The sequence below is a fragment of the Castor canadensis genome, chromosome 19, assembly GCF_047511655.1.
Source record: "Castor canadensis chromosome 19, mCasCan1.hap1v2, whole genome shotgun sequence".
Classification (NCBI taxonomy): domain Eukaryota; kingdom Metazoa; phylum Chordata; class Mammalia; order Rodentia; family Castoridae; genus Castor; species Castor canadensis.
This window is the reverse complement of record NC_133404.1, coordinates 6,527,892-6,542,266: the sequence shown is the minus strand read 5'-3', so window position 1 is coordinate 6,542,266 and position 14,375 is coordinate 6,527,892. Positions and strand designations below refer to the sequence as shown.

The 14,375-nt window shown below is 36.6% G+C and overlaps 1 protein-coding gene across 7 annotated transcripts in view; it reads right to left on the bottom strand.

Moving 5' to 3' along the window:
- The window catches only part of Peak1 (pseudopodium enriched atypical kinase 1), a 249,793-nt gene that overhangs the window by 147,631 nt on the left and 87,787 nt on the right, over nt 1–14,375 (bottom strand). For 6 of the 7 annotated variants that reach the window (XM_074061831.1, XM_074061830.1, XM_074061835.1 and 3 more), the window contains one exon: nt 7,414–7,478. The exons of the other annotated variant lie outside the window; for it this stretch is intronic. The gene's annotated coding sequence lies outside the window, so the exon portion shown is untranslated. The remainder of the gene's footprint in view (nt 1–7,413; nt 7,479–14,375) is intronic. 7 annotated transcript variants of the gene reach the window in all.

The following is a 14,375-nucleotide window of genomic DNA, read 5'->3' as shown; positions in this document are numbered from 1 at the left end:
TTGTCCTTAATTCTGCTTATATGCTGTACTACATTTATTTATGTATGCTGAACCATACTTGCATCCCTGGAATGAAACCAGCTTGATCATGGTGTATGATCTTTTTGATGTGTTGCTGAATTTGGTTTATAAGTATTTTATTAAGAATTTTTGTGTCGATGTTCATTGAAGAGATTGGTCTATAATTTTCTCATTCATTCACTCTCTCTTTCCTCTTTTACTTTGTTGTGTGCTTGTCTAGTTTTGGAAAGCGTATAATAATGGCTTCATAGAACGAATTTGATAGTAATCCTACCCTTTCTATTTTGTGCAAAAGTTTGAGGAGTATTGGTGTTGTTCTTTAAAGATCTGGTAGAAGTCAGCAGTGAATACAGTGAGTCTTAGGCTTCCCATTTTTGGAAGGAACTTTTATTACTGCTTCAATCTCATTGCTTGTTATAGATCTATTTAAGTAGATTACATCCTCTTGGTTCAATTTTGGTAGATGAAATACATCTAGAAATTTATCCATTTCTTCTAAATATTCCCATTTACCTGAATATAGTTTTTCAATGTATTCCCTCATGATCCTCTGGATTTCATTGGTATTTGTTGTGATATCCCCTTTTATATCTCTAATTTTATTAATTTGGATCTTTTCCCTCTTCTAATCAGATTGGCAAGGGTTTATCAATTTATTATGTTTTCAAAGAAAAAAACTTTTGTTTCACTGATACTTTGTAGCTTTTCTGTACTCTATTTCATTAATTTCTGCCCTAATATTTATCATTTCTTTCCATCTGCTAATTTTGTGTTTGGCCTGTTCTTGTTTTACTAGTAACCTGGGGTGCTTTATAAGGCTATTTATCTGAGATCACTGTTTTGGTTTTTTGGGGGGGGTTGATATATGTGCGTGATCAACTTTCTTCTAACACTGCCTTTGCACTACCCCATAGATTGTATAGGTTTTTTCATTTGCATTAGATTCTACATACTTCAACAATGCATTGTTCAGTTTCCAAGTGCTTGAATATTTTCTGTAGTTTCTTTTGCTGTTGAGTTCCAGTTTTATCCCATTATTTTAACTTCTTTATATTTTCTAAGACTTGCTTTGTGTTCTAAAATATGATCTATTTTGGAGAAAGTTCCATGGATTGCTGAGAAGAATGTGTATTGTGCAGCTGATGAATGAATTACTCTGTAGATGTCTGTTAAGTCCATTTGATCTATAGTGTCATTTAATTCTGAGGTTTGTTGATTTTTTGTATGGATAATCTATCTATTGGTAAGAGTGTGGTATTTAAACTCCCAATATAACTGTATTGGGGTCAATCTCTGTTTTTAAGTCCAGTAGTAGTTGAAGAAGTCAGGTGTGCAGGCATTTAAGCACATCTTTATTAATGATGGTAACTTCCTCTTGATGTACTGTTTGCTTTATTAACCTGAAGTGATCTTTGTCTTTTCTGGTGTTGGTCTGAAGTCTGCTTTATCAGATATGAATATAGCTATTGCTGCATGCTTTGGGGTTCCATTTGCCTGGCAGATCTTTTTCCACCCTTTCAACCTAAGCCAATGTTTGATTTTGTTAGTGAGATGCATTTCTCAGGGGCATCCAAATGGTCAGGTCTTGCTTTTGAATCCAACTTGCCATTCTATGTCTTTTATTGGAGAATTGGGACCATTAACATTGGGTGTTTGTATCGAAAGATATGTAGTATTTCCTGCCATCTTGTTGCTTTTTTTTTTTAAGTGTTTCTTTTCTACTATTCATTGGCTTATCTCCTTGCTTAGTTAAGATTTATTTTTTCATATATTTTCATAGCAAATATCTTTCTTTTCTCTTTGTAGGAGTCCTTGCCCTCCTTGCTCTTAAAGTTTTTGTTGAGAAATCTGCTATAAATCTTATGAGTCTGTCTTTATAGATGACCTGGTGCTTCTCCCCTACAGCTTTCAATATTCTTTCTTTGTCTTCTGTACTTAATTTTTTAACTACAATATGGCATGGAGAGATTTTATGTTGGTTTTATCTGCTTGGAGTTCTAAAGGCCTCCTGTACCTGAATGGCCATCCCTTTCTCAAGATTTAGGAAGTTTTTTGCTACTATTTTATTGAATATGTTTCCTATGCCTTTAGCATGTATCTTTTCTTCTTTAATGCCCATGATTCATAGGTTTGGCCCTTTATATAGTCACAGAGTTCTTGCATATTCTGTTTGCATTTCTTCATTTTTTTTCTTAATCTTCATCTGATTTTTCTTTTACATTTAATTTTCTACAAGTTTTGAAATTTTGTCTTCCATTTGATTCCATCTGCTGATGAGGCTTTCAACCAAATTTTTATTTGATTTAAGGAACTTTTCATTTCCTGGGCTTCAATTTTTTAAATTTTTTTTTAGGATTTCTATATATTTATTGAATTCCTCTTTGATGTCTTGTATTGGCTTTCTTATTTCATTTAACTATTTATTTGTATTAACTGTGATATCACTGAGGTGGGATTTTGTTTTGTTTTGTGGTTGTTGGGTTTGAACTCAAGGCTTTGCATTTTCTAGGCAGATGCTCTACCGCTTGAACCATGCCTCCAGCCCTCATTAATGTGCTTATACACATCCTCTTTCATCTTGCTGACCATTCTTACTATTCTTCTGAGTTCAGTATTTGTGATTTTACCAACTTCACCATCATTGAGATCCTTTGTTGTGTGGTCGTTAGTAGTTCGAGGGGTCATGTTGCTATGTTTTTTCATATTTCTTGTGTTTCTGAGTTGAGATTTGTTCATATGAAGTAGAGTCCTTGGTTAGAGGTTTTAATCACCTGAAGTCTTTCAGTTGAATTATTCCCTATTTTCTGGCAGGACTGGGTAATAATAGCAGGGTTGATGTGCTGTTTCTCACCCTGGCCTGGGGTATAACTCACCAATCACAAATTCACTAAGTGAATACCAAACCAGATATTTACATGAATATCATCATCTATTCCACTGGCAACATCATCTATTCCACTGACACATTTTATATGAAAGGCACTAGCATTTTTATTAGCTTATGATTAGTTGTACAGGGGGGTTTCTTTGTGACACTTATGTATGTGCTTACAACAAAGCTTAATTAGATTTACCTCTTACATCATTATCCCTTATTCCCTCTCCCCTTCCTAAAACAATTTCAGCAGGTTTCATTGTTCAATTTTTGAATACATATTCAAAGTACATTGACCATATTTACCTTCCTTTACCCTCTCCTGGGCAGGACCTGTTTTACTCTCCTGTCCTTCATTTTTTTAAGTGTATATTGATTGTCTAAGGGGGTATCAGCGTGATACTTCACATATATCGATATTGATTAACACCCTTTTACTTCATTTATACAATATTCTGAAATAAACAAAGATATACTAAAGGAGGACAGCTCAACAGGTACCAGAGGTTAGGTGTAGAGAGTGGTTTTGACCAAAAAAGGAAAAGCCTGAAACAGTTTTCTGAGGCAATTGGACTATATGTCTCATTTATAGTGAAAGGTACATGAATCTGGGTATGTGTTAAATATCACAGAACTTATTTTTTAAAAGTCAATTTTCTTGTATATGAAATTTTAAAATTAGGGTCAGAGGAGAGGCTCAAGTGGTAGAGCGCCTACCTAACCAAGTGTGAGGTCATGAGTTCGAGCCCCAGTATCACCAAAAAAAAAAAAAAAGTAAACAGCAATAAAATCATTTCCCCTCATAATATTCCAAATTCTATCTTCAATTATTTGATAAGTGAAGAGTATTATAGTCATAATTTATCGCATCTATATAATGCTGGAGTAAGTAATTTAATTTCTCACCCTTGGTTTCTCTTTGTCAAAGTAATTTCTAAAGCTTTGTTCTAATCTAAAACCTACTTCTATTCTGTATCTCTATTAAACTTTTACCTCTGAATAAAAAAGAACATAATACATTTCTACATACTCAAGTGGATTCTATAAACTTGCTTCAGACCATATGGCTATCTTTTAAGATTCCCTGTCATTGGTTTTATGTCACTTTTAATGGCTCTAGACATTTGACCTTACTTACTAACTTTGGGCAGACGGTCTTTGGCAAATGCTCCTTCTTCTTTAGCATAATCAGGCCTCACTAATACAGTAAAGACTGTAGATTTTATTTCCTTCATCCCGTCAGACCTGCACTATAGCCCTGCTCCTGGCAAAATGATGCCTGCCATTATTAATTTTATAAGCTGTGATATTTACATTAGTGCAGAAAAGAATGCAAGCCACTTTTATGTAATTCACTTAATACAGCCCAGTACATTTTTGTTAACCTTGTCTGGACAATCTAGAATCCCCTAATTCTTCTGCATTCTTTCTCTATTCCTATAGAAGATCTGCAAATTAGAAACACTTCAGACCATCAAATCTTATATAGAAATGTTGTTTATATATAAGAATGAGCAAAGCTAGCGAGACAGTTCATATAATTTTAAATGTAAATCCATTCAGGCTTCAAAGAAAAGGAACTATAATTAATAGCCTCTGGTTTTCTTGTAGAAAAGATTTTGAATACTTGTGAAAATTATTCAATCTTCTCATTTTGAGAATTAGAAAAACAAAGGTAGCATGTGTAGATGCTAACAAAGTATTCTGATCTTGAAAACGCAGATCAAAAAGATCCTGTAATTCTTGTTTACTGCCTACATTTCTATTTTTGAAAATATGAATCAAGTCATTTAATTCTTTCAAATGTAATAGTAAGATATAAAATGATGTCCTGAGGAAAACTGAATCATTTAATTGTTAAGTAGTGATACACCTGAAAGAGGAAAACTAATCAAGATTTCCCTACAACTTCATCACTATGTTAAACTTTAAAATAACTTGTTGAAGGCTGGGTGTGTTAGCTCAAGCCTGTAATCCAAGGTACTTATGAGATGGAGACTGGGAGAACTGTGGTTTCAGGCCAACCAGGCAAAAACGTCACAAGAACCCATCTTAACTAATGGCTGGGTGTGGTGGCCTGCATCTGTCATCACAGCTACACCAGGAAGTGTAAAATAGGAGGATCGCAGTCCAAGCTGACCCTAGCCAAAGCGAGACACTATCTCAAAAATAACACAGAAAAGGGCTGGATATGTGGCTCAAGTGGTAGAGTGCCAGTGTAGCAGATATGAAGCCCCAAGTTCAAACCCCAGTACTGCCAAAAACTTGATCAGAAAGGAAGCTGTAAATCAAATAATTTCCTAGGTGTTTAGAACACATACCAAAAAACCATGCATACATATACAAACACAGAATTCAACATCTTCATATTTCCTTTATCACTATCCTCCAATTTACTAACAGAACATCACAAAAAGGATCCAGGAGCTCCTCAAACTTCCCATAGGTCTACTAAGAATTAAAATTATTTCAGAAAGTACCCTGGCACAGAAACCAAATTACATAGAAATGAACCTATATCAATAGGGAACCAGTTAATTTCTAGACAAAATACTTTGCTTACTACTACCAGATTTGTCAATGAGTGGGGAAAAAGGTTAATGCTTCAATTATTTATAGAAATAAATAGTTGAAACAATTAAAAAGCCTTATGTGTTAAAAGCATGCCTTCTGAGTCACAAGGCTAGATAGGAGTACCAAGGGAATGTTTTAATATGAATGAGACACCAGACTGGAAGCCTGGCTGGCTTGCAGCTGACTCTAGATGAAGAATTCTTTAACCCTAAAGCCAAACAAGGGAAACTCACAAATCATAGGAAAAAGTGCAGTCATCTAAAAACTCTATGCTCTCAGCTAAATTATCACAATTTTATTAAGACCACTAAATCACAGCTGGTTAACAAGAAGCTAACAGCAGTCCTTAAAACTGTATGGTCTTGCAAGAAAGACACAACCATGTTACAATAGGTACAATTTAATTAAAACTTTATGTCAGGTGTTTGAAGTCTGCTATAAACTAGATCCTGAGTTATCTCAAAATGAACACCAAAATTCAACTACTATTAAGTGGCCCCTTCATTTTTTATTTTCAAGCACCATAAAGCAATGGCTGAAAAAACGTCTTGTACATGTCAAATACAAAGCCAAGAACCAAAACCCAGCTCTATGCATCAAACATCATTTCTTTGAACTCTGAGGATCTGTCACGGCTAAGACACTGGGCTGAGGAGGGCATGTGGAAAGAACATTAGTGTAGCAGGGCCAGAGCATCCTTAAAAGGACTCTAGAAAATCAGACTCCAGAAGGACATGATATGTTTTTCTTCTCTAAGTCAAATCTTGTAAAAATCTTGTAATGTTGCTTCGTTCTATAGCAACTCCACCCTTCACTGGTTCCTTATTTGATTAGAACCATCTGGAGATCCATCTTCATTTATTAGTTCTGTAGAGCACATGTAGTTTATCATCTTTAAAAACTTTAATATCAAATAAAACTGAGAGATTGTGTTAATGATCCAATTTTCTTATCTGCAGAGAAAGCACCATAACATCACACAATGTAGAAAATCAATTTCTTTTAAAGGAAGGACAATTTGGGGACCAAAATTTTAAAAGAAAAACCAGCCGGTGCCAAAAAGTGGCTCCTGCCTATAATCCTAGCTACTCAGTAGGAGGCAGAGCTCAGGAGAATCACGATTTATAGCCAGCCCAGGCAAATAGTTTACAAGACCCTATCTCAAAAATACGCAATGCAAAAAAGGGCTAGCGGAGTGGCTCAAGTGGTAAAGTGTCTGCCTAGCAAGTGTGAGGCCCTGAGTTCAAACCCCAGTACAGCCAAAAAGGAAAAAGAAAAATCGCTTATACCCATATACAAGTTAAAACTTACTTTTCTTTCTAACTAAAAAGAGATATTATTTGCAAAAAGTTACCAATGTTGTACTCAGCAAGATCAATAGCTTAGAGACAGGTAATATCCTAAAATACCGCCACAACTACACAGTAGAAATTAAAAAAAAATTATCACATCAATAAAAGCAATGAAATAATTAAATAATTTTGTGTAAAGCTTAGCTTCTCACAAAAACTCATTTGTTTTCAGGATTTCCTTTTGAATTATGGCTTTAAGTTCTTCTTACTTAACTACAACTTATAAAGAACGGTCTCAGGATGCAGTAACTCTCGCCTGTAATCCCAGCTACTCAGAAAGCATAAATAGAAGGGTCGTAATCCAGGCTGGCCTGAACATAAATGTGACATCCTGTTCAAAAAATGCCTAAAGCAAAAAGGGCTGGGGACATGATTCAAGTGGTAGAGTGACTGCCTGGCAAGCACAAGGCCCTAGGACTGACAAAAGAAAAAAAAAGATATCGTTTCCTTGAATTATTTTGCTATGGATAAAAAAAATAGTAATACTGATAAACGCAAGGAAATTAAAAATCAATCATGTTTATTCCTACTACCGGAATGAAAACCAAGATTCAGTCAACTCACAGACCCTGGTTTTTGCCACCTCCTTACCTCTTTGTTGCATCAATCACTGAATTCTCATGCAACAGGACTTCATCACAAGGATATAATTAGTTCTGTGAAAGCAAGAAAACAAGGTAAACCATAGGTTGAGAATCACACTCAGTCCAGACTCAGCTATGTGACCCTGAGCCTATACAGTTTGGTTATGGGGACAATGAAGATCTGCAGCACAATGAGGCTCGCATGAAATTACTGTATGAGATAGAGCTTGGAAATGTCTAAAGCACGACACCATCCAAGGGTGTCGGTTTCTTCATCTGTCATAGGGGAGCATTCAATTAAGTGGTCTCTAAAGCCTTTCCATCTCTAAATATTCTTTGATAGTTACACTGGGAGCACATAAAAACTCTGATAGAGTAACTTTGTAATTGTTAAGAGATTGGGAATAATTAACCTTCTCATGTGACAAAATGAATGTGAAATCAAGAGAAGAAACTTGTACAGCACACAAGTCAGTAGGAAAGTTGGAGCTGAAAGGGCTCAGACCTGACTCCCAGCTCAAAGTCCGTCCTATGACCTATTGCTATGTCTGTCATACTATTCTGTCAACTGAAAATCTCCCTACACCACAGGATCCTGCAGCTTAAATAATTACTTTTACAATGAAAAGCTTATTAAAAAGATATGAACAGGCTGGAGGCAGGTCTCAAGCAGTAGAGCATCTGCCTAGAAAGCGTGAAGCCCTGAGTTCAAAACCTGATACAGCAAAAAAAAAAGTTTCCAATAAAGCGTTTAAAAAATAAAGATGTAAGTATTATTTTGGTGGTTCAGTGTTTATAAATCACACTAACAGCCAAAGGTGCCCAGACTGAACTATTTGATTTGTTAAATTTTAAGTCAGTAGGCATGATGTAAACCCTGTCTAATCTTTCCCAACAAAGGGTTTCAAGTCTGCCTTTGTTACTATCAACTATCTATGCAATCTTTGGCAATTTATTATTTCTCAGTTTTAAAGATTAGGGATAATACCAAATCTGTTACTGGCTTTTGTGAATTAAGTGCTTACCTATTTTAGAGTCACACAGCAGCACCTCACACAGTTTAAGTGCAAGCAAATACTAGTCCCTTCTCTCATCTTCTAAACCTGCAGAGAATAAAGCATGCTTGCGCTGGTGGCTCACGCCTATAGTCCTAGCTACTCAGGAGGCAGAGATCAGGAGGATCAAAGCCAGGCCAGGTCTCAAAAAACCTATCACACAAAAGAGCTGGTAGAGTGGCTCAAGGTGTAGGCCCTGAGCTCAAGCCCCTCCTTTTACTTCTTCAGAAAGCTTCCTGAAGTGAAATACATATATCTGTCTATCTGTTTGCCCTGGCCCTCAACTTCAGTAATCAGCAGAGGCACGACAAATTAAACCTAAATAAAATGAAGGGCACTGTGACAAAATGGAAGGCAAATGTGGTTTTGAGTCAACCAACTAGGTACAAATACCAGCTTGACTAACAGCTTATGACCTTGAGCCATTTGCCAAACCTTACAAACCTTCTCATATTAAAATGAGAATATTATCTCACTTTTTAGCATTTCTGTCTTTCCTATTCACAGGTGCAGGGTAATAATATGAAAAGGGCATGTCTTCTTTATCTTTGTCCCTCCATACTACCATAGCAAGGTTCAAAATGAAAAGATTTGCTGCTGGGATAAGACAGGAAATTCATACAAAGGGATTCAAGACTAGTAGAAACATGCTGGAAAGATACAAACTTAGTTTAACTGGTTCCAACTTTAGCATTATGCCTGTGCTTCCTTTCTTATCTTTCCAAACAGGCCTCAAACACTCTCTTCTTACAGGAAGATGCAGTAGGGAAATATGTTTGTGAAGCACATTTGAGTCACTCTTTAAAACTCAGTGTTCTTTAATTTATCACAATGCAGAATCAAACTTCTGCTTATTTTATTTGATAGACTTTGGTTTCTGTTTTTGTTTTTATATGTGATGCTAGGGTTTGAACCCAGGGCCTTGTCCATGCTAGGCAGGTACTCTCTCACTGAGCTATATCCCTGACCTTGTTTTTAACTGTTAAAGTTAAAAAAAAAGTTGGGTATAATATGGTAAGTTCAAATACCCAAAAAGTAACCATTTCTTTTAATATACATAAATGTATTCCTTACTTTGAAGAATAGAAAGGCCTCTGTTAAAGACAGTTTTACTCTGCAGGGACCACAGTCTATTAGAATACACAAAATACTTCTGGAGCTACATCTCTTAACTTTTGGAGTAGAGGGTGAGTAATCAGTTTTAAGAAACAATGAGAATCTGAAAAAAATCTATGAATTGCATTCTTAGAAAAATGCACACACGCATCATATTTTATCATTTTAGTTGGCTCATGAAACCCACACAATGTACCCTGTGAATCTCTAACACCCATTAGTGGACTTCAGGTAACCTCTGTACGGAGTCTTTAAAAATGAAAGGGATTACAGGATTTTAGAGCCTTAGGCAATTTAGGAACCATTTAACAGAAACTGCTAATAGAAAAATGAAGAAACAGTGACACAGAAAGATAAAAAGAACTGAGTAAGACCTCACTGCATTTAAGAATAGAGACGCCAACCAGCATGTGCATCCACCTGAGACCAGCAGAGCAGAATTTAATATAAATCAATGTCTTTGGGTCAAAGTAGCTTCAAAAATGGAACCAATGTAAGAGATGTTACAATAGCTTTTTTTTTTGGAGGGGGATGTCTAAACATATACTAGGTCATCAGTAGTTAGGAGACTGAATTTTGGGTTTATGCAGGTGTGTGAAAAAGTTGATCAAGCTATTTGATCTTCCTTATCCTCAGGTACATCAAGTACAAAATAGAAGAAATAAAATCTACCCTTGCAAGATTATTTTAAAGAAAAATGAGGTTACTTGACTAAGTATTTAATATAGTGCCTAGTACACACTAAGAACTCAAGAAATTATATTGAAAAATAGTTCTTATCAAGTACATGAAATGAAATCTCAAAGTAAATGAAATGTTTTCCTGCTGAACAAAATGTGACAAACTTAAAACCTTTACTATTCAAGGTATTATTAAACATACAAAAGGGATAAAGTTGGCTGCCTTTTGAGAGTAATCAGTCAAAGACACAGAGCTTTCTCCTCCTCAGTTTCTTCCTTAGGCTCCTCTTTTGGCTTTTCCTCTTAGGTTTAGTGTTGACAACTTCACACTCTTCCCATGTTGCCTGCACTGCTGTCAGAATGGGAGGACCCTCAAATGGGCCTCAGATTCCTGTAGCCACTTGTGTGCTAGACATTCCCATCTGAAAACACTACAGGAACCATTCCAGCATGCTCAAAACTGAGTTGTTAACTTTTCTAAAATCTGTTTCTGTCAATTAGTGGCAATTGTTTCACATTTCACCAGCCACCTTCAATTTGTATTGTTTTCCTTCCATCCATCTGTCCATGTGGACTCGGGTACTTGCACTTGCTAGGCAGGCACTTTATCGCCGGAGCCACGTCCCCAACCCTTTTTACTTTGGTTACTTTTTTTACATGGGGTCTCGCTTACTCTTTTGCTCAGGTTGGCTTTGAACTGCAATCCACCGGATCTCTGCCTCTGGAGTACAAGGGATTACAAGCATGAGGTATGGTGCACCACTCAAGCTGCAATTCTTTAACTATGAACACTTTCTTACTTTTTCAACTCTATCCCTATTAACAGTATCGAAATCAATATGCCAAATTCAGGAATTTAACTCATCTGCCCCATCTCATCTCAAAGTTATTACAGAGCTGCCAAAATGATTGGCGTAAAGTTAAAATTCTGCCATACAAAGCATTACCATGTCAAATACCTCAATGGCAACCTGTTACTCCACAGAATCACTCAAAATCCAGCTTCACTCACAGAATAAATGTCCGAGTATGTGACATATAAAGTTCTCAGTGACCCGGCCCATGACTCTCTCTCCTACTTCCCCACACCACAGCCATGAACCATGTCATCTCATGAGTCCTCTGGCTGCTCTCGTTGCCTTCATCCCTTCCACTCATCAGAAACACTCACTTGTTTTTCAAGATGGTCCAGGATCATCTACTCTGGAAACCTGACCACAGTAAACTTCCCTGTCCCTCCAAATTCACACATCATTACAACAAGCAGTCAGGAGATACCTGCCAAACTGAATGAAAATGAAACTAAACTACTAATGACAAAGCAGATGTCATTTATACCAGGGAAGTAAAGAAACCAGAGGGACTGCCTAAGTTTCACTGGAGAAAACATACAAGCAGTAACTGTTCGCAGACTGTTACTAACTGAGTGGGTAAAAGAGAAATGGAAATGAACACATTCTGAGGAGGCTCAGATACATACATTCATGGCAAGACTTGCAGGGATAGTAAACAGCAAAGATGACTCCCAAATGCAGCGATCCTCATAAGGAATTTGAGAGACCACAAGCAATAACTCGCCAGACACTTAAAGTTTTCTCAGATGCTATGTGTCTCACAGTGGCCATTTAGACAATACCCTAGGAACTTCTATTAGAAATATGATAGTTTAGCAGGGTTGGTGAACACACCTACAATCCCAGCACTCAGGAGGCTGAGGCAGGAGGATTACAAGTTTGAGGTAAGTCTAGACTACACAGAGGGATCCTGTCAAAAGAAAAAATACATTAAAATATCTTCACCTTTTACTCAAGATCCTGCATTCTCATAGATTTGAGAAGGTATCTCTACTTAATTCTTACTTACTGAAGAAGTTTAGATAAAATTCTCTATAACACATTTATATTGCATAATAATTTTTTAAATTGGAATAAAGTAACAGACACTCAATTAGATCAAGGGCTAGTTAATCCTGGAGACAGGATCTCTTTACATAGCCCAGGATGGCCTTAAACTCACAATCCTCCTGCCTAACCCTCAAAGTGCTGGGATTATAGGCATGCACCACTATACCCAGTATAAAATAATTTTAGTATTTCAAAGTTAGGTTGCTCCAAATAATCAGGAAAAATGAAAATACTGTAAGCTTAATGATCAGAAGACCATTTAAAGAGGACTTCAACTGCAAATGTTTTGCTATCTGAATGCCGTACAGTAACAATCCTTAAACTTAAATATACTAGCAATAGTATAGATTAGATCTATGATATTTCCATCTGAAGAGTGAAGGTGAAGAACATCTACCTTCAAGGATGGTGGATAGGAAACAAATGCTGTCATAACCACAAAATCAACGCTTGCAGTAAAAACAGGAAGCATTCAGCATAGTACCCTAGACAGAAAGCCACAGAATTAGAGGAGGATCAAGTTAGAAGGCTACACCAGAAAATAAATCAACTACCCCAAACTGAAGCATCTGTAAATGCAGGTCTGTATCCTCTTAAACTTTTAACTGTTTAGCTGTATAAAAAAAAATTCAAGGCACATCTGCACTAAGGGGACAGGTGATTAGGAAACAGACACAGGCCAAGAAGCACAGAGTTGCCTTGCAGTGTAAAAATCATTACACAGGTTTTATGTCTCCTTGTCCTTGACTCTTTTCCCTGCTTTCAGGTTTGCCTAAAGTAAAAAAGAAAGATACAACACTGAATGCTAATTTTCAACATTACACTGATGGCATGTCAGAAGGTAAGAGTAATTCTCAGTCTCACATAATACTTGTCATTTTAAAACACCCCTGCTGATATGAACCAACATTCATGAATGAGAGGTTAAAAACTCCTTTTGAGTACTGCATTCAAGAAACTGACAGATATGACTGTGTACCTACTAGTCCTCGATTATGCAGTCTCCTCACACATAAACACCATTATAAAACAAATTTCTCCGAAACAAGAGGAAGTGATAATACTGCAAGCTTGCTAAAGAGAATAACAGCAAACATAAAAGCAAGTGGCAGTCCCCAAGGTACAGTGAGCCATGTTCTACTCCAGTGTGCCACAGATGATCATTTAGATGCTATCAGCCAATGTCGCCTGCGTTTCTTCAATGCTCTATTTTATGAGAAACCCTCTCACTAAAGGAATAGGCAATCGTCCACCTGATCTAAGATAGCAAACTCTTTTCACCTGGTATGTACTTATTATTCAGTAAGAAAATTGTTATATGTTTTTGTGACCATAATTGAGTACAAATTAGGACTAATGCCAGCAATGTACAAACGTAAGGATTACTTAGAAAAGAGCAGCAGACTTTATATCATAACATGGAAACCTCATTATTTATCATGGTTATGTTCTGTTAAATTGCCACAAACACTGAATTAATGAATACTGAACCACTGCTTATGAGAAAATGGAAAATAGGGAGCTAGGTTACTATGAACCTTTGGTCACCTTTTCATCAACCAATCAGTATATAACCTTATTTTATGTGTACTTCTGATTAAAATACACCTTATTTCATGTCTATTGCTGACTCATTAACATTGAACTCAGGCAACAGCCTAACTCATGGCAGAGTGAAGCCTACTTTCTAATGTATTTCCTCCGTAAGATGTAGCTTAGGCTTCTGTGCTTAGGAAAAGTACACAGCACTGCAGCACAACACTTGAAGGCCATTCTAAATGGCAAAGTCACCAACAGAAAGCACAAAAAGGTGTGAAAGCATGGCAGTAAGAAAACTGACAAAGGGATACTTGTTTATACTATGAGAACTACACAGAAGACAGAATGTCACTTGACTTCAGCCAAGAACTTTCCATGTCGGGTGACTCAAATTTTCTGCCACTCTGTACATGTCTGCAAATAATTGCAAAAGCCCCCCAAGTACTGATGGGGTTACAAATAAATTTTAGCAAGTATGTGAATTTACAGATGTAGAATCTGCATGAGAATTGGCTGTGTGTCAATGGAATTTTATGCAGCCATGAAGAAGAACGAAATGTTATCATTCACAGGTAAATGGATGGAACTGGAGAACATCATTCTGAGTGAGGTTAGCCTGGCCCAAAAGACCAAAAATCGTATGTTCTCCCTCATATGTGGACATTAGATCAAGGG